Below are 20754 nucleotides of genomic sequence, written 5' to 3'. Positions count from 1 at the left end.
CTTTTTGCCAAGTACATTGCTTAGGGAAGACAACTCTAAAATGAATCAGATTTGATCTAAATAAAGAAAGGAGGGAGTACGATAATGAGCTTGAGAACCAAATTAGGTAAGTTTAGAAATGTACTCAGTATGCTGTTTTTTCACCAGTTCCTTTGCATTTGTAGGCAAGGACTCTGGATGGCTGAACATATTCTCCAGCCCTAAATTTCGAAAAGAGGTTTGCAAAAATGAAAGCTACAGGATTCTATTAAATTTGGCCATTTGTATATAGTTGGTCATACAATCTTGTACCAAACTAGCCGCAGAGTTGGTCCAGAATCTAAGCCACAGCAAAAGTAGGGCAACACCAATCAAGTCCTCTATATGCCATAAGCCCAATTTCTCATGGCAGATGATATTTGCTACGTTCTTGGGTACGAGCAATAATCTATGAGCAAATTTGTTCTCAACACATTGAAGAAGGTCTACTTTGGTATAACCCCATAGACCCGCCCGTAAGTGGCTGCTGATACACATATTGAATTATAAAGCATGACGATCTGGTGTACTGGTCTGGGGCTAATTTGCGAGCAAAGCAAAATATAGCTTCCATATTTCTCACCATTTGTTGGGTCTTGATTTTGAGATGGGGATTCGATGACATGGAAGAACTTACATGTAAGCCTAAATAACAAAAGTCTCTTACTTTGTTAATGGTATGTCCTCCCATGATAAATCATTTAGACCTTGTATTTCAAGGCCACAGGTCATGGCATATATCTTTGTAAAGTTTACTTTTCAAATCCAGGTCCTGCATACAAATTAAAAAAAGGTCCAACAAGCCTTGGAGACCATTGGCTGGATGGGCAACTAAAACCCCATCATCAGCGTACAATAAGACTGGGAGCTGCCTCTGTCCCATCCAAGGAAAGTCCTTTTCATTTTTTACTGAGAAAGCCATAAAGCCAATTCATATATAACAAAAATAAAAACAGTGCTAAAAGACAGCCCTGTCTTACTCCTCACCTTGATGGAAAAGGGGAAGTCCTCTCACCGTGCAGACCATTCTGCACTGAGACCGTTAGGTCAGTATATAAGCGTTTTATTAACTCCAGCAAATAACGATTGACCCCCAAGGATTCCATCATTTGCCAAAGTTTCCCTCTGTTTACCAGGTCAAAGGCACTTGAGAGATCGATAAAAGCCAAATGAATGGATTCTTTCCTAACAGTAACATATTTACTAAGGATAAGATGCACATCTAATGCGTGTTCTTCTGTACCTAGACCAGGTCTAAAACCGTATTGAATTGGGGAGGGAGTCTTTGCCTCACCCATTCCTCCAACCGTGTCAGGATCACACTCCCCAAAATCTTAGCAGTAGAATCTATGAGGGAAATTGGCTTATAACAAGTTGGATCTTGTCTGTTATCCTTTTTCAAAGATAGGGATAATTATGGACAATTTCCATGAGGAAGGAATGTTACTCTTTATTACACTTCTTAAGACATTTGTAACTAGGGGGCCCCAGAGATCAGGCATAGATTTAAAAAGATCAACAGGAACCCCATCCGGAAAGGGTGACTTCCCTGATCTCGAACAGTTAATTGCTGCAATGACCTCATGATACTCAAAAGATATATCTATTATATTCAAATTGATTCTAAGGATTTCTGGTTAATACTATCATCCCCCTCCAGTTGTAACTCACTTCCAGACTGGAAGACCCTTGAAAAGTGATTCACCCAAACGGCTTCTGGCATCAGGCAATCATTCTCTTTATTGTCATGTTCAGAGAAGTATGGGTGATTTACCACCCTCCAAAATTTTGATGTATCCTTCAATTCAGTAGCTGCCAAAAGCTCTTCCCATGCTTTAGTTCTGATTTCCGTTTTTCGCTCTTCCAATGTTGCCTTATCCTGTCCCCTTGTCAGTTTAACTAGATCACGGGAAAAGGGAATAGATCTAAGAGCTTTTTTTAAATTTTTATGAGCAGCTGTACATGCGGAATTAAACCATCATTGAACCTCTGGACCCCAAGGAATCCTGTCACTCACCAATGCCTCATAGATGGCATAGCTTAGATGTTCAAACTCCTGTACCAGGCGGACGCGAGTTGGTTATTGCGTCAAGCACAAATTGATGGAATCTAGCTTTTGTTCAATAATTTTCCGATTAAATATCTTTGGGTCTACCCTCTCCCATTTCCTACGTAAAGCAAAGTTTTTTTATTAAATACAAATTTTCCTCTCGGTTCTCTATTCATTGTGATCGGTTTGGTGTTATAAGCTAGATTAATGCATAGGGGATTGTGATCACTAGCGCATTGTGGTATTATCTTAAAATCATGAATTAAATGAAAATCTGAAGAACTAATAAAGATAAAATCAAATATACTCCATTTAAAATTCCCAGTAAATGTGGGTATTTTTTTGATATTTGTGGAGCTTTCTCCCTTCCATACACAAGGTCAAACTTATAAATGAAAGAGTTTAAAACTTCACCTTGGTTTGTATGAATAAAGTGAGTTAACGTCTCTCTACCCTCAATGGAGGTACTACACATGTGTGAAGCATCCTGATTACATAGGGGCATATTAAAATCTCCAACCCATATCATGATTAACTCATTATCTTTGCGCTTATCAAAAGAATCAAGAAAGTCTGTTACCTCCTCAAAGCTTCCCTTCAGGAGGCCAAGTGGAATATTGTTATAAAAATGTATTAACAAAACAACCTTGGTCCCCTCAATCAGCAGTAGGACACCCATAAAATAGTATGAAGACCAGATTAAGGTTGCCTCCATTTTAGGGAGTAGTAATGAGACAAGGACCAAAAGTCCTCCACTTGCCCTTCCCGCTATGGAGGGTATTGCTGGTTGATATACAGATATATAGCCATCCAGAAGAAAGGGGTCCCTTGACCAGGTCTCCTGCAAACAGATAATATCATATGTAGATGTACATTTCAGCCAGTCTGGATTTTTCACCTTAGGCTGAAGCCCCGCAATAGTCCAACTAATTAGCTTTAAAGGTTTAGAGCCTAACCCTGCCACCATTTATTCCCCAATGATAGGAACTACCAAAATATTAGGGGAAGTATCTATCTTATCAGGCCCTTTCTATAACAAGGGCATGTCATGCCCATCTCTGTGCATTACCCCCTCCAGGATGACTCACGTAAGCCTGTCCATAGCTGCAAGTCAATTGCTCTTGTCTAGAGGAATAAAGTCCTGGCAACGACTGATGGTGGGAACATTTGTCCGGACTTGTGACATAACTGGCCCTGTATTGAGATCGCACTGAGCTACTGTAGGACAAACAAGATAGATGGGTGAGTCATGAAAGTGACTTAGGGGCATATTTATACTCTGTTTGCACCGAATTAGTGTCATTTTTTTTAACTCTAATTCAGTGCAAAACTAACTCCATATTTATACTTTGGTGCTAGACCCCTCTAGCACCAAATTTATGGAGTTAAAGTCATTTTTTGAAAGTGGAGACCTACTTTGCCTTAATGAGATGCAAGGTAGGCGTTCCCATGCACAAAATTACTCTATGGCCTTAACGTCATATTTAGGGGCATATTTATACTCTGCGGCATATTTATACTCTGTTTGCACCGAATTAGTTTCTTCTTTTTTTTACTCTAATTCGGTGCAAAACTAACTCCATATTTGTACTTTGGTGCTAGACCCATCTAGCACCAAGGCCCTGATTTAAACTTTTTTTGCACCGCATTAACGTCATTTTATGATGCAAAAGTGGCGCAAACGTACAAAATATTGGCCCTTATTTATATTTTTTGCTGCAAAACTGCACTAACTCAGTTTTGCAACAAAAAGTTTAGCACCGGCTTGCACCATTTCTTTGCACCAGTCGGGCACCATATTTATGGAATGGTGCAAGCCGGTGCAAAGGGTAGGCTAGATTTTTCAAAAATGACTTTAGTCGGGTGGGGCTGGCAGTATAGAAGAAGAGGGTTTAGCACCAAAAAATGGCTTTAGGCAGGCTAGAGTAAAAAAAAATTACTCAACCAGATTAGCGTCATTTTATGGTGCTAAACCTACCATGCCACATGACTCCTGCTTTAGAAAAGGCAGGAGTCATGCCCACCACCCCTGTGGCCAGCACAGAGGACAGTGGTCCCCTGGGCATGGCCATTGCACCATGTGCCATGTATGGGGGCCCATTTCAGGGCCCCCTATGGCACTTTCAAAAATAAAATGCACTTACCTGTACTTACCTGGGATGGGGTCCCCCATCCTCGCAGTCCCTCTAGTGTGGGTGGGGGGGCCCCTAGGGCCTAGGGAGGGCACCTCTGGGCTTATTCCATGGTGTTCCACCATGGAAATAGGGCCACAGGTCCACTAACGCCTGCCCTGACCCTGGTCTTAAAAAATGGGGCAAAGCAAGCTTTGCCCCATTTTTTGACCCCTCCTCCCTCCCTTGCACCATTTTTAGATGGGAGTATATATATGGTGTTAATGCCATAGAGTCATTTTTTTGCACGGGAACGCCTACCTTGCATCTCATTAAGGCAAGGTAGGTTTCCACTTCCAAAAAATGACGTTAACTCCATAAATTTGGTGCTAGACGGGTCTAGCTCCAAAGTATAAATATGGAGTTAGTTTTGCACTGAATTAGCTTAAAAAAAAAATTACGCTAATTCAGTGCAAACAGAGTATAAATATGCCCCTTAGCGTAAAAAAATGATGCTAATCTGGTCAGAATCATTTATTTTGACTCATAACTGCCTAAAGTCATTTGTTTTTAAGCTAGCCTACCCTTTGCACCGGCTTGCACCATTCCTTAAATATGGTGCCCAGCTGGTGCTAAAAAATGGTGCAAGCCGGTGCAAAACTTTTTGGGGCAAAACTGCCTTAGTGCAGTTTTGCACCAAAAAGTATAAATAAGGCCCTTAGTGGGTAGATTTTAATCCCTTCTTTGGTCCTGGCACAGTGGTCTAGGTCAGCCAGCAAACGCTTGACTAGGCAGGGGTTAGCAAAATTAATCACAACACAGTCACCCTTGTGTACTTTTTTTGATAAGCCAACCCGTTTCACTCTACATGCCATAAGAATCTTATGGGAAACATCCTGAACAACTAGGTCTAAACCACTACCTGCCTGAACCACTACTGCTCAACAACTAAAAAGTCTCTACAACTAAGTACTGAACAACTACTGTCTAAACAACAATTGTGCCTGAATAACAATTGCCTGAACAACTAATTTTAAGGTAAGGTTTTCTTTTTGGTTTTGATGGTTTATTAGTTGTTTAGAATATATATATATATATATATATATATTAGTTGTTCAGGCAATTGTTATTCAGGCACAATTGTTGTTTAGACAGTAGTTGTTCAGTACTTAGTTGTAGAGACTTTTTAGTTGTTTAGCAATAGTGGTTTAGGCTATAGTTGTTTAGGACCTAGTTGTTCTGTCACATATTCAAATCTTATTATTTAAATCTCCTTAATATCTAGATTTAGTCCTCAGCCAATGAGCACACTTCCTCATTAATGCTTGGGTATTTTCATTTTGATGGGGTTCCAGTGGAGGCACATTTACAAGAACCAAAACATACAGCTTACGGTCAGGAGGTAGTTGCAGTGTCTCTTCTCAGGTATTAATGAGGTTAGTAAGAAGGGAGGTTGGGTACCCAGAGTGAACTCCTTTCCAAGACTCCAGGCAAGGCTTTGGCTCCATATGTAAAGGTCCAAGCCCAGCTGAGAGTTGAACCAGGAATGGGCCATTTTCATTGGAAGGAGGATTATGCAATACTTTTCCATTTTTATGCACTGCCTCTTGATTGTGGGGCTCACCAAGGTTGGATGGTCCCGTAACTATTTGAGATATCATACGTATCATATTAGTATGGAAATGGTCCATTCTTTTAGTTATCAGATTAATAAGTTTCTCCTCCAAAGCTGCGCAAAATGGTTTGAGTATAGAGTCAATTATATGAACAGGATCATTCACAAGAGCTCCTTTCTCTCTGCAATCCCTTGTCGTATTGGGGGCTGCCGATTGACTAACAGATTTTCCTAAGTGTGTACTAGTTTTCCTCTTGGTCCCTGGGCCTCGCTTTGTGATTTTAAGCCATCCCCCTGCTTTTCTCTTTTTCGGAGGTGGAGAGACCGCCAAGGAGCGATCTATATTTAGGTCTTTAAGTTCACTTGGGGCTTGTGTATGAGAAGCACCAGTTCCAGGCTGTAAAAAACGGCGTTGGGGGCTCTCAGGGATACCTGATCCCCTTGCATGGGCTTAATAAAAACAGTAGGCTCCAAGGGTGGTCTCTGGGTAGATTTTTGGACAGCCCCAATGTTTTCCTCTACTTGCTCAAGTTCAGACTCTATGACAGATGATAAATAGCTAGTGATTGTTGATTGGGCTAAAGAGCCCTGGCCACCCTCCCCCTTTTGAATACTGATTTTCCTTTTTCCCATTATGATCGATAGATCACACACCCTAAGGATGCCCCCTTCTCTAAAGTAGGAGAGTGGGAAAGGGGCACCGCCCTGGCGCTTCAGAAATACGGGGATAGTCAGAAAACTGGCCAATATCTGCCAAATACCAGACTCCTCCTCCGTACCACTCATTTCTGCCTCGGGCTTAGGGTCCTTCTCCACCAATTCTGCTTACCTCACGTTTCCCCGCTATACCAGTTCTCAGTGGGGTGGCCCAGCCCAGTACCTTCCAGTCACTGACGGGCAAAGGACAGGCCCACCTTTGGCCCGGGCTTCACCCAGGGCAAGGCCCGAGCGTGTCCTGCTACCCTGGGAGTCCTCATGCGCTTTCAAGCGCTTGTGGTGCCTGGCTCCGCATCCTTGATCAGGCAGAGTTTTCTGGGACTAGGAGTCCCCCAACAGAGCAGCATCTTTCCCGCTATGTGGGGAGTCCTGATGTGCTTTCAAGCACTCCTGGTGCCTGACCCTGCTCCACTGATCCAGCAGAGTTTTCTGGGACTAGGAGTCCCCCAACAGAGCAGCGTCAATATGTCAAATGCCAGTGATGACTGTTAATACAGCCATATAAGGATGTTCAAAATGTTTCCTATATTTCGAAGGAAAAAACGATCGTGGTAGTGGGATGGGTGTATTGATAAGTAAGTGTAGTTTAGGAAGAATGACCATTCTTACCAGGGTTTTGTGTTGTGATATTGAGAGGAATAAGTTCACACATCAGTAGATTCTGGCTACCACCCTTCCATAGTTGTCTCTGTTTGCTATAAGGCAGTCTCTCTGAATTTTAAACCACAGGTGCCAAACTGAATCCTTGCTCAATTGTAGTAGGGATTCCCATCTGTGGTCAGTTCATTTTTGATGTCAGTGGGAATAAGTCTGATTTACTCCAGTTTATCTGAAGCCCCCAGAAGTGCTTACTGACTTTTTGCACCCAGTCTTTAGTTTTGCAATGTGACCGATGTACGAATTGATCACATTGCGGAATGCCCAGATCCAGGACATTGCAGAACAAACTAAATATGAATATTTATTAGGCAGACCATTTTTGTGACCACTTACTGATTGGCTACAGACAGAGGGAAGGTGGCCTCTAATAAACAGCAGACTACCAAATCTGTCTTTCAGTTACTAAATGGATTTGTTGAAAGCAGCCCACATTCCTTAAAGGAACTAGTGCTGCTTTTTTATGTTTGGAGAAACATCAAGGGGTGCAGGCAGTGGTTCTCTGACCCACTGTCAATTTCTTACAAAGGGTGCCTAGACAATTCACAAAAGGAAAGGTATCCCGGGGGTAGCGTCCCTTTTGAGAAGCAATTGCCCCTTCCTTTGAAGTGTTGTTAACTGATTAATAATTTGTGACTTCGATTGCAGATGCACAACATTCACACATAAGATTGCAACAAGAAAATAAATAGGAGGGGAGTCCCCTATCATGCTCCCTCCTAATTGTGATTCAGATTTGATCAGAAAACATTTTTGGAGTAGGCATGGTTTTTCAACTCATAAAATGGGTGAAGTACTTATTCAAAAGCCATTTGCGATCGCAAATCTTGTGATTTTGTGAATTGAAGAGTTTGTGACCCCAAAAGGCTTTGTACATCTGCCTCATTGTCCATGTTTCTGACTATATTCATTCTATTTTTATAAAAAAAAAGTCTCAAGCAGAAGTTCTGGTGCAATCTCCGCTCCTGTGAATTTAAAATTCCAAAAAGACATAAAAAATAACAAAAATGGTCTGGTAAATCTGGTAATTCACATAAATTTAATGTCAAATAAACAGTGGTAAAAGCAATGGGAATGGAAAAAATAGTGTGCAGCAATGTAGTGATCAGGAACACTAGTAGACGGATATAAAAATAGTGAAAAGGCTTAAAATAAAACCCAGTATTGAATTACAAGAATTTTAGTTGTATGCACAATTTGTTCAGTAACTGTTGTTTAGCTAACAGTCTGTACTTCCAATGTAAACAACATTTCAACCCCAACATGTGAATGGGTTGGACCTTTCTCAGGGCACTCTAGATTTGGAATACTGTTGTTGACTTTAATGGGCAACTGAAAAAACAATGAAAAAATCATCTAACAGGAACAGCAGTTGATGGTGTAAACTGTCAAAGGTTCTTCAAATATATATGAGACGTCTGACTTTTTAAGCACCTAGTTGCTTATATTAATTTGGAGTAGCATAAGCCTGCACACAGCCAACATTTTTTAGTTTGTTTACAACTGATACTGGATTGACAGGGAGAAATTACTGAATTTTATGTAAGAGAGTATGGAAAGATGCTGTGCTATCCTATAGTTGGATAAATGGGTTGTGCCGTATTGTGAAGTCTTGAGACCATGTAAACTGGCAAATGGAGTGGCAAGGGGAAGATTCCTAGTGAAGACCGGGCTATGATTACAACACTCAGCAGCCAATCACTGTTTACCTGCCAGTGGCACTACATGCAGTGTCATTTCCACTGCCTTATGTCCCAGGTGGGATGCCTGGCGACAAGGAAAAAATATGGGGCTGCAAAGTGGTGACTATTTTACATTTCCTTTGTCACTTAGGTCAACGTGGAAACTTAATTACCTACAGACTGAAGCACGTTCATCTTGGGCAGAATATCTGGCTGCAGAAAATGGGTTTGGTGGAGTGAAGCTTTGTCTCAGGCGCAGTTCAGAAACTTCCCCCTTTTTTGAGAAAGGTGTCCAGACTTAGCCAGATTTCCCATGCATAAGACTTCACTGTGATCCAGCCTACTGAAAAAGTAGCTGTTACACACCTTAAGACATATTCCCAACTCACTTACCCAATTTAATGTCTAGGGCTTGCTAAGTATTTTTTAAACCAGTAGGTTGTTCTTTTTAATGGAGATTTATTGTAGATTGTGGGAAAGTGGATTTGTGTTTGAGGTTGATGGTAATCCACCACAAGTAAGTGTCACTTTTCTTTTTAGACCTAATAAACTTGAGCTCAACTCCGGTAGCTATGGTACAGAGCAGACAGGCTTAGCTTAAGAATATGTGTAAAGCACAGAGAAGTTCAAGTTTTCACACCCTGGAGGTCTCTGGCATTGATTGATTCTCCTTTGTGTGTAGCACTAATGAAACCATGGCTCAGAACTAAGGCGGGTTCGGCATCAACAATCCTGTGTCGCGAAAAGAACCTTGCCAGGGCTATGGAGAAGTATGGTCCAGCTGCAAAGCACCCTTGGCCGTTCAGCTGGCAGGTTGGTCCCAGTTCTTTGATGGTTCTCCAGGCAGAAAGTTAGCAAAAAGTTGCTAAGTCCTCGATCTTTATGGTTAAGCAGGGGCAGTACACTCGGACACCAGCCATGGGTTCCAGGACTTCAAGAATAGTACTTGAGGATTAGGATGTACTCCAATAGAAGCCACCAGCAGTGTTCAGGGCAGGTCCAGTTGAAACGGGTCAGCTAGGTTCCTCCAGGAAAGTGGGTTTCTTTGAGCGTTTGCGTCCGTGTGGCATATCAAGAGGTCAGCTAACTTTCATTTGGATTCCAATTCCTTGTCCTAGGTATAAGTGGGAGCAGGTTCAGCACGTAGGGTTCTCTTCACACCCCTTTTCCCAACTTTCTTGAGCTGCTCCTCTTGGTGACTTCTAAAGCTCTCAGGACCTTAGGGACAACAGTTAGGGGCCAGGACTTTCCCCAATAGTGGCCTCCGCTGGAGTCCATTCCATGTCCTGTTGCTACTTATTTTGTGTGTACACTCCTGAAAAAGTTCCTCTGGTAGCTTTTGATATTCTTGTAGCCACACAGGAGAATGCCAGCTGAGCTTTAGAGCCCAGCATGTGGTCCTGGGAGAAAGTGGGTTTCGGTGCAGGCCTTTGGGTCTCCACACAGGCCACAGACAGCAGGTCAGTCCTCTTCCATCCTTCCAAATGACCAGATGAGTTATAATGAGCTGGGATTGGGATGTCACTTTTGCACCATTCACTAGCCAGTGGATGGGGTGACTCCTTGACACTCACTTATCAATGGGGCAGTTTGAGGTGTGCCTACAGAAATGTGCAGTCCCCTTCTCCTCAAAAACAACAAGCAGGTTATGGGACCAGTTCCTCACATTGGGATGGAGCCATACTTCCTACTGTTGGCCCTGGGATTAAAGGATCACCTTGTTAGCTGGCTGCGCTTTACACTTAAATGGATTTTGCCCATCTAATCTGCCTGGAGTTTTCACTTTTTGATCATCTGGTTTTAAACCTCTTACTGTGGTGGAGCCTCATGACCTCTGACTTATCCACAGTAAACTCATGGCAAATGGACTGTGCATTTCTACTACCAATGTACCCCTTTTTAAGATAAGGCAGCTGAGGCACAGCAAGGGTAAGAGGAACTTGGCCGGTTGCAAGTGAACATGTGTGCACATGCATGTGAGGACTGTGCATGGGAGTCTCCTGTCCTCCACAGCCCGGGAATTCTGAACAGGAGGCCTGGCACAGGCGTGACTCTGCAGGATTGGGTATTGACTTGGGGTAGGCCATGTAACAAAGATGTACACATTTAGAGAAAGGCACTGTGGTTTACTGTCTTGTCATGTGGGACACTCCATTATACAATTATGGGGGAGTCTGCCTCAGAGTGCAGCTCCACAGACTGCACAATCATACCAATTTACAGCATAACCAGTGTGAAAAGATCACTTCTGCAAGGTCCAAAGACATATTTGTACAGCTCATGAGTCAGCCAGGAATGTCATATTTCTCTCGCTCAGCTCAGAATCAGAGCCCAGGCCTTTTGTCTCCCTGTTGGGTAGAGTTAATTACTTTTTACTCCAGCTACAGGAACAATGCCTGCCCCCCACAAAGGGAGAAATTTACAGAGCTAAAGTCAGCTCCTGAGAAGGAAATGGGTGGGAAGACCACTCTGCATCAATCAGCCAGCTGCCACCCTGTGCCAGAAAGAGGTTCTGCCCAAACCCACTCAATAAAGGAGGGAGCCCAGACCTCTGGAGCCACAGCGGGAGGGGGCTCCTTTGAAGTTTTGCAGGGGAAGGCACTGGCAGTGATGTCAATGAGGGGTGGAGCTAAGCTCCCCAGAGTAGATGTGACAAGTGACTCCTGAGTGAAGCCATTTTGAAATATTCCAGCAGGCTGTGCAGGAAGGTTGGGACACAGCCAGAGAGGGCATGTGGTACCTCAGGAAAGAATAGAGGTGTTTTCTTGCTGGAACCTCCTGCCCTCACTTAAAAGGTCCTGTGCAGGAGAGGGAGTTCTCTCTTGGGTGTGCTTTCCTAAAGGACACTGGAACTGGAGGCTACCACCATAGGAAATTGGAAGGAAGGATCCGCTAATTATCTTCTGGACTAAGGACTCTGACTCTAATTGACCCTAGGACCAGTGGGACACTCCCCATGTACCTTTACACCCTCGGAGGACTAGTCGGGGGATAGACTGGGCTTCTGCATCAAGAAGGAGAGAGGCCCAGAGGAAAACAAAGAAAAGGTCTGGCACAGAGAACTAGTGAAACCAGTAACCTGCAAAGTTTATCGTCTTCAGGGCTGGATACCAGGAGCAAAACAAGAGCAAAACCAAGGATGAAGGCCCAATGGAGCCCAAGATATTTGCACAAAAAGATGTTTGACCTTTTGAGCCCCCAGCACTTTGTTTTGAGTATGTGGAAAGATTCAGTGCCAAGCCCACCAACGAGGAATGAGGACTACAGTTGGCCCTGGGGTTATCCATTCCTGGCATGAGCACTAGGCCCAGGCACAGAAGTGGGGTAACACTTTTATCTTGCAAGTGCAGAAGCACTGGGTGGTAGGAAGTCTGTGGATTCCTTCACATTCCTGTAGTTTATGTCACAGAAATGCAAGGAAAAATATTGTTTTTATTTGACATTTCATACCTTTGCAGTGTATTTTGTGGAAGAAAAGTTTGTCAAATCCACAGAAGCCCTACCTCCTCGGACTCCCTTGGGTGTCTGGTTTTCAGAAATGTCAGGGCTTGGTAGGTTTCCCTAGATGGCTGCAAAGCCCGGGGCCAAAAATGTAGGTGGACTCCTTACAAAACCAGGTTGTTTTGTGATAGATAATTTTGATGTCTTCATAATCTATTTTGGGCCCTTCCTTGTCTCAGACACTAGGCCCACCCACAAAAGTGAGGCACCATTTTTTTCAGGAGACTTGCGGGAATGCTGGGTGGTAGGAAATTTGTGGCTGCTGGCAGATTCCAGGACTTCTCCTCACGGAAATGCAAGGCAAATGTACTTTTAGGCAAAGTTTGAGCTGGTGAGAGCTGCACAAGTCATGCACATCAGGGTTCCCCTGGTTGTCTAATTAAAAAAAATGTACAGGTTTGCCTAGGTGCTGGCTGAACTAGGGCCCACAGCTACCCATAGTGACAAAAAAAATAAAACAAGGAGTTCTTAGTAAAGGTCACCTGATCACCACAGATAAAAATATTGTATTAATTTGTTAAAGTTAATCCACCACTTACACTGGGTGGTTTTAGCACCTTCAGAAATCCTGGCTTCAAAGCATAAGTACTTATCAAAGTATCTGAATATTGAAACCAAGCCATCTGAAGGTGAACCATAAAGCCTCTTCATGGCATCAACCACTTTATGGTCCATTCACATGCCGTACACGCACCACACACAAGACTTTCACACCGCCGGCTATGGTCCCATTCCAAATGGTCAGTGCTCTCACATCATCTTACTTCCCCCAGAAAAGGGCCCATCACATTTATACACCACAGGTTGAAATAAGTTTGACCAAATTTTACCACCTGTCAAGTAACCACCTCCTTCTTCCTGAACATTGCAGAATGCATGTGTAGTGAACCTTTAATAATGGCTCCAATGACAGCCATAAGAGGCTCAGGAAGACATGTCTTTAATGCGTCTTAAGCAAACTCACTGTGTTAAATCCAACTCTTTCTAGGTTGTGGATCCAAGTTGGGGTACCTTAGAATGCCTTGTGAGGCCTATTGCTCAAACTGAGCAAGCATCTCTACCTTTGGAAATTAAGGCAGACATGTTGCAAAAGTTCCCTAAGAAAACATCATGACCTATGAAAAATGGTAGTTTTTGACACACAGGGTAGTCCATGAGAAAGTAGCATATGTCCCATCAACCTGTATGTAAGTGCTGTGGCAGTAATGCACTTATCTTATCAGCAAACCAAACATCTACTAAGGAGGGTAAACATGGCAAGCAGGTCAAGCATTGACCCATCGTGCAAAGTAATTCAGGCTCAGGGCAAGTGCTGCACCAATGGGTTTGACTCCATTGGTGAAGATGAGGTCATGACATGTGTATCTGTACTACCTTCACTATCTGCCTTCTACCTATGAACCCCTGGGAAAGCACACCTACCATAAGCTTTTCTTACCCGTTCAAGTCTTTGTTGTCCTCATCAGAGTCCTGCCTAATCCTGTATAATTGACAAGTGAACCTACACTAATGTCTTCTGTCCCTACCTACTTGAAGCTAAAAGAAATGTCTTTCATGTGCCATCAGCGCACTTACTGTCTTAAATCCAACTGTGTCCAGTGTGTGGAGGCAAGCTGGGGGTGTCTGAGTATGCCTTTAGGGGCCTATCCCTTGGACTAAGTGAGCATATTTAGCATTGAAACTAAGACACACATGCTGGTGAATTATGTCTAAGTTTTACAAAGTAGTAAAACAAACAAATGGCCTGTGGGACTCATTCAGCAAAAATTCTACATTTGCTTTGACATTCTGAAAACTCAATCACTACCTCATATTATACCCAATGTTATTGAAGACGGGTACAGGACAAAATATCATGTATGAGGATTGTTTTCACATTTTATACTAAAGATGTGAATACAATCATCATGCAAGATATTGTGTCCTGTACCCTTTTTCAGCCATCACTGGTTATGATACAAGTTACAGTTTGCAGACTTTCAAAGGAAGTAGAAATGTTAGTGAATAATTCCTACACTTGTTTGACTTTTTACAATTACTCTGGTTCTCATGTGACAACATGACATTTGTTTTTAGAAGTAGAGGAACAAAAGTTCTGTGGTTGCTTCCCTAGTGAAGTAGTGGCCCATGGACGGTAGATATTCATGCCCAGTCATTGAAAGGATTACCTAAATGGCAGCTCCACCTCAGTCAATTTGCCAGAAGTTTGCTTTAGTATGCTACAACATAAAGCAAATAGGAAAACACCGGCTTGGCTGAGTTGGGCACTGGGGACAATAAGCACAACTCTCCTGCCTCTTTCCTTGCTTTTAGCACACTTTAAGATGGCATGGTTGATCCTTTTTGGGCGTTTAAGAATGTGATCAGCAAAGTGACACTCCTGCAGCAAAGCCACGTCCTCCAGAATATATGAAGTGGAGGCTGCTGCTTCTGTAGCAACAATGAGACTTTCAATCATAGGCAAATGAAAGTCAAGGAAAGACATGAGTCTTCCTGTGGTTGCCTGATGATACACAAGATACGTGTTGTATGTTGTCATCTGGATCAGGTGGGTAAACAGTTTCTTGTATCAAGTGCTAGTTTTATGATTCAGATTATATGGCTGAAGATCCAGGTCGTTCCTGTCCACTCTGCCCATGTACTTGTAATCAAGTATACAGGTGGGCTTGTGGACTTCGCCCACCTGACCCCAAACCATGACGGGGGAAGTGCTCTCATCATGAACTGTAGTGAGCACATACACATCAGACCTATCTGAGACCTTAACTGTGAGCAGTTTGTTGAAATGCAACACAGTTCTCTGGGTTTTCTGGATCTTCTTCCAAACAACCTCCTGCGAGAATCCTTTGCGGTGACAACAAACTGTACCACATTCCATAGTGCCAGTTTTGTAGAGTTCACTGAACAGCTCTACTCCCATATCCAAATTGTCCACATAAAGATTTTGACCTTTGTGAATGAGTGGCTGGACCAGCTCCCATAAATCTTTCCTGTGACCCATGGTGTGGGAGGGCAACCTACATGGTTTAGCTTGGAGTCCTTCCCTGTATACACGCTCAGGCAATACACATAGCCCCTAGAGCTCTTACACAGCATGTACAGCTTGATGCCATTGCAAGCTCTTTTGCTTTCAGTGTACTGCCTGAACAGCAGCCTCCCTTTATACAGGATCAAGGACTCATCAAAAGCTATATTCTTTCCAAAAGCATAAATCTCTGGAACTTGGCAGACAAATGTTCCACCACAGGCCGAATTTTGAATAACCTGTCATGGTATGGATGGTCCCTGGGCAACACAAGAAGAATCATCATTAAAATGCAGCATGTACTGCAATAGAAAAAAATGTTCTATGCACATGTATGGTGGGAATAGGGGGGTTACCCAAACAGTGCGAGTCGACCAGTAGGACCGCAAGGCTGTTTTCTGCACTTACCCCATGTTGATGTTAAGGCTCAAAAATATCTTCAACTCCTCCAGCGAAGTGGGAGTCGACTGGTGTGCCTTAGAACGGGGCCCTATAGTGTCTCCATGCTACCTCAGAAATTGTTTGGCATACAAATTTGTTAGCTGCACAATTTGCACAAGGAAGTCAACATCCAAAAAGAGACAGATGTAGTCAATTTGCCAAAAGTTGGCTGTATTGACTTTACATCCTATGAAAAGTGGAATTTGGGCCTGAACTAAATTGGGGGGCTGCCAAGAGAACACTCCATCTATGCTTGCAGCCGCACATGTCTTCTCTCTGGGTTCGTCTAACCTGCTACTGTTGTCCCTCTGCACAGGACAGCATGACTCATCATTGTCTCCCACATAATTGCTGGAAGAAGAGTTGTCAGAAGGGACTCTGCCAGCTGATAAATCACTTCCAGATTCTGCTCCAATTTCCTCTCCCACAGATGCTGTCTCAGTATCTGCTGTGTGTCTCTGATCCCACCTCAGAGCTGTCCTTGATAACCTGAGATAGGGCTTGGGCAGCAGTCATCCAACGAGATGCCATCTCTGCTACTGGATAACCATCTTTCTAAAACACTATCCTACATAGAAGGCAGATATATTGTTTACAAAATGTTGGTGGGTGTGAGTGATGTGTGTAACAGTACATAACATCAGTCATCTTACCTTCTCTTCTTCCCTCAATCATCAGGTTTTTCAAAGACACTGAAAAAAACAAAAAAGACAAACTATTTCTTCATTGTGCTACATAGCCATCATCACAGCCTTTAGCGCTGGTGGCACCCAGTGCTACAATCTTTTTTGGCACTCCCCCTCCCATGGCCTCTTACTTGGATTCCCTCACTACTACCCAGCAAAGGTGCCCCTGAACTCTCCATAGCCCCTTTCACACTGGTAAGGGCTGGCTTTACAAGGCCACTCAGCTATCTACATAAGATACAGATCTGTTCTTTGCATCAGGCATATTAACCATCTGAGCTTCTTGATGGTGTCAAAACTGACACTAGACAAGTGTCTGATCTCTCTCTATAACAAGAACACAATCACAAGTGATACCTTGACATTTTTATTGCTGCCTGAAAGTTGTATAACTATATATTTACATATATATATATATGATTATATATATATATATATATATCCACATATATACATGCACACAGATAGATATATCTCTTATAGAGAAATCGCTCCTTATATATAGAATCTCTCTCTCTCTATCTCTCTCTCTCTCTCTCTCTCTATATATATATATATATATATATATATATATATATATATATACACACAAAACTCTTTCAGGGTTAGAGTGATAAATAACGCATAATTATGCAAAAAAGAAGAGCAAACTCTGGGTAGTTCCCAAGTTTAGATGGAGAGCAGCTCCAATAAGGAGCACCCTGCAGCACCAGCGCAACACTCTAGATTTGCTCAAGGTTTAGAGAGACCAAACTCCACATCTCTATCTGCTCCCAATATAAAACTGCTCTTAAAATATATTTAAAGGCAGTCTCAATGTTAACCTAATGGAGAGATAGGCCTTGCAATAGTGAAAAACAAATTTGGCAGTAATTTTCCCATGGATGAAAAATTGTCCTTCCGGAAAACCAAGGGTCTCCCTTATTTCAGAGAACTCTTTAAGTAACTCACTGAAGTCTAGTTCTTCCGTTGTAACCTCTGCAGCAGAGGTCCACTCCTGGAACATTTGTATTGGAAGGTTGGTGAAGTAATGCAACAGCTGTGGCAAAATCACTTTTTGGCTGACACAGACTTTGTCAATTTCACTTTTAAGTCAAATAATCCCCCCATTTCTCTAAGTCTGAAATTGATTGGTTAAGTCCTGAATTCATATCGCTTATGTGGACAAGAATGTCATTTAATACACTGTTATAGTATTCTTTGTGGTAGCTATTCATATGCATCTGTCAGTTTTTGGGAATGGATTGTATTTAGCAAACGTTTCATTTGCTAATACAAAAAGTTGCAGGGCGTAAGGCCCCCCTGTCATGTTCCTCTTTATGCCCTATATGGTCTAGAAACTATGCAGCCTCTCCCTAGTTCTCTTATTCTTCCCAAAACCTGTCCTATTTAGTAGTTAATATTCCTTATTTTACAACCAATCCCCTGATTCTTCCACTTTTATTACTAAAACATAGGTGTATGTGTGCGTAGATCTCTGCAGTCAGGAGTGAGATCTCTGCACATAAAAGATAGGAGAGACAGAGACGTCATGTACGTAGGTTTGTGGATAATATCTTTGTAGTATCTTTGTAGTACTACTAAGTGTACTACAAAATGAAGTTTGTAAAGCTTCAATGTCTCTAAAGCGAAAGACTGGTTTGTGGGTGCATAAGTAACAGCCTAAGGGTATTGCTACTCCAGCCAGCATTCCAGGCACAAAATGAAGTAGCCCCGTTTATTAGCCTTGACTTTATCGGCTGTAAATGGCTTCTGGGAATTACCCCCACAGTTAACTATATAGAATACCAGTAAAGGTATTGGGAAGTAAAGAAGCATTCCAGTATTTTCGTAGATTATATTCTTCCACACTAAGGTGTGTATTAAAATGTAAGGTTGCAATCCCATTTTTTTGGTGCAGAATTCAGTAATGAGGTTCAAATAAAGAGTGCAGTTCCTGTTTAAATGAATTGTATATTCACTTTATCCCATGTATAAACTGATTGTTGCTCGAGAGTATTAGGAAAACATCTTAAAAACCTTCTTTGTTACCTATGACCCTTTAGCATGATCTTCTGTCTTTAAATTTTAATCAAAATGAACATTTTAGATGCAACTATTCAACTCGGCCATTTAAAAAAAACGTATTTCTGCTTTTTAAGTGATGTTTAAACTATTTATTGTATTTGAACAACGTTTTCAGATTGGAATGTATATGCATGATCGTTTATGGACATTTTGTCTCAATAAACATTTCTGTGAAATTGAACTGAACTTTCGGGTATTCCTTTAGCATATGAAGAATAACTGATAAAAATCAGTTGACCTCCCCATCTATTTATTCCTTTTCTTCCCTTCTTGAAATTTCAGGTGTGTTTCATGAAATAAACTGTTCTCTTCAAGTAGTACACATTTTTATATTTTTTTCTGACATATCCGGCGTGAACCATGTCGGTGTCCACTAAGTTCGTAAGTTCCAAGAGTTCCGAATACTGGGGCCACGTTTGCACCACCGAGGCCAAGGCCTTCCGGCCTCAATTTTTATGTAGTCGCACTCAGGTCACCAGTATGTTTGAGAAAAGTACTTGATTCTGTTCTCAGGCAAGGCCCAAAATAAAACAAATATAAACAATCCCTCAGCAAACCCCCTGGATGGCAAGTAAGTTGGAACCAAACTTTAAACATCTATATCCTGCACAGGGGTAGAGAGGGTGACAGTTGCCTACTGTCATCTACCAACAACGAAAATCATATTCCAAATCCTGATCGGTATTTACAGTGGCTTAAGTCAAGTCATCTGCAGACCTTAGAAGAATCACAGGCAATGACGATTGCTCAGAGTCTGACCAGGATCAGTACAATATGTTTCAATATCAATTGAGCTCCTTAGTGTCCTGATGTACACTTACAGTCGCTAATGGGGCTTTCCTTTTCACTCATACCTGGCTTAGAAGTGGGCTCCGAGGGGCATATTTATAATGCCCTAGCGCCACCTTACGCCACATTAACGTCATTATTTTTACGTTAATGTTGTTCAACGAGGCCAAAATCCCCACGCCGTCTTTGCAGAGTGGTGCAATGCATGCATTGTGCCACTTTGTAACCCTTTGCGCTACATTATGTCAGCACCAGGCATAATGTATGCAAAGGGGGCGTTCCCCCATTAGGGGAGCTGGAAAAATGGTGTAACGGAATCTATGAGATTTCTGTGCACCATTTTGAACGGTACCTTTAACGCCTGCTTTAGAGCAGGTATTGAAAAGGGGCTTCAATTCTTTAGAACCGGGCCCTATGTACTCTGCAGGAGAAGCACCAATATTTTGGTGCTACTCCTGCAGAGTACATCAATAGCATCATGAGAAATGATGCTATTGCCCTCCACCCAGCACCATAGTGCATCGTATTTTAAATAGAGCGCACACATGGTGGCGGTAGGGGGGTGCTATGGGGCACAGGGAAAGTGGCACTGCATTTGGTTCAGCGCTACTTTCCATAAATCTGCCCCTTAGTCTTGAGGAATCTGGATTTCCAACCCCCTTTCCCTTTTTTTGCAGGTGGCAGTAGTTAGAGACATTTTGACTTCTCCAGTCATGTATTCCTCTGGCCAGTCTATTGCTTCTTTAGGATCTGTCAAGAACCATGTTTTGTCTTCAGTTACCACCTTTAGTTGCTGGGAAAATACTTTTTTCTTACGTCTTCTACTTTTCTGTCTACAGTCAAAAAGTATGAATATTGCTATTGAACTGCAGCTGTAAAATCAGAAATTATTACACATTTACAGCTTTCCCGTTTCAAGCAATCTGCATTGTGGAGCTTCTGAAGCATCACCTCTGTGTCACAATGGTGGAGAGAGCCAATATTCAATGAGAGACCAAATTAGTACCTACCATCCCTTACGCCAAGCTAATAATCCATATATTATTCCATCTAGAGCATCCTTCCAAATCTTTTGCTCTATACTCTAGGAAATATACTCTCAGTGAGGGCTTATACTTGTCTTTTCTATTGGGTATAGACAGATAGTAATTCTTTAGGCGGAGTTGTTTTCATTTTGACCCCATCAGCCTGCTTCTTCTAGCCATCCCTTAGTAGTCCAGTTCCAATGAAAAGTTAGCCAGTTGTATTTTCTAGGGATTTCTAGTAACTGCAATAGTATAACATAGTTTGTCCAATGTATAGGGCTTGGGATGCACATCTAAAATTTCCTGCTCTTTCCTTGCATCCTGAGATTCCATTTTCTGGGAACCAGCCATTATCAGAGAGTGTCCCTGT

The sequence above is a fragment of the Pleurodeles waltl genome, chromosome 5 (assembly GCF_031143425.1).
Source record: "Pleurodeles waltl isolate 20211129_DDA chromosome 5, aPleWal1.hap1.20221129, whole genome shotgun sequence".
NCBI classification, from domain to species: domain Eukaryota; kingdom Metazoa; phylum Chordata; class Amphibia; order Caudata; family Salamandridae; genus Pleurodeles; species Pleurodeles waltl.
The sequence above is the reverse complement of the archived record's forward strand: the minus strand, read 5'-3'. Positions refer to the sequence as shown.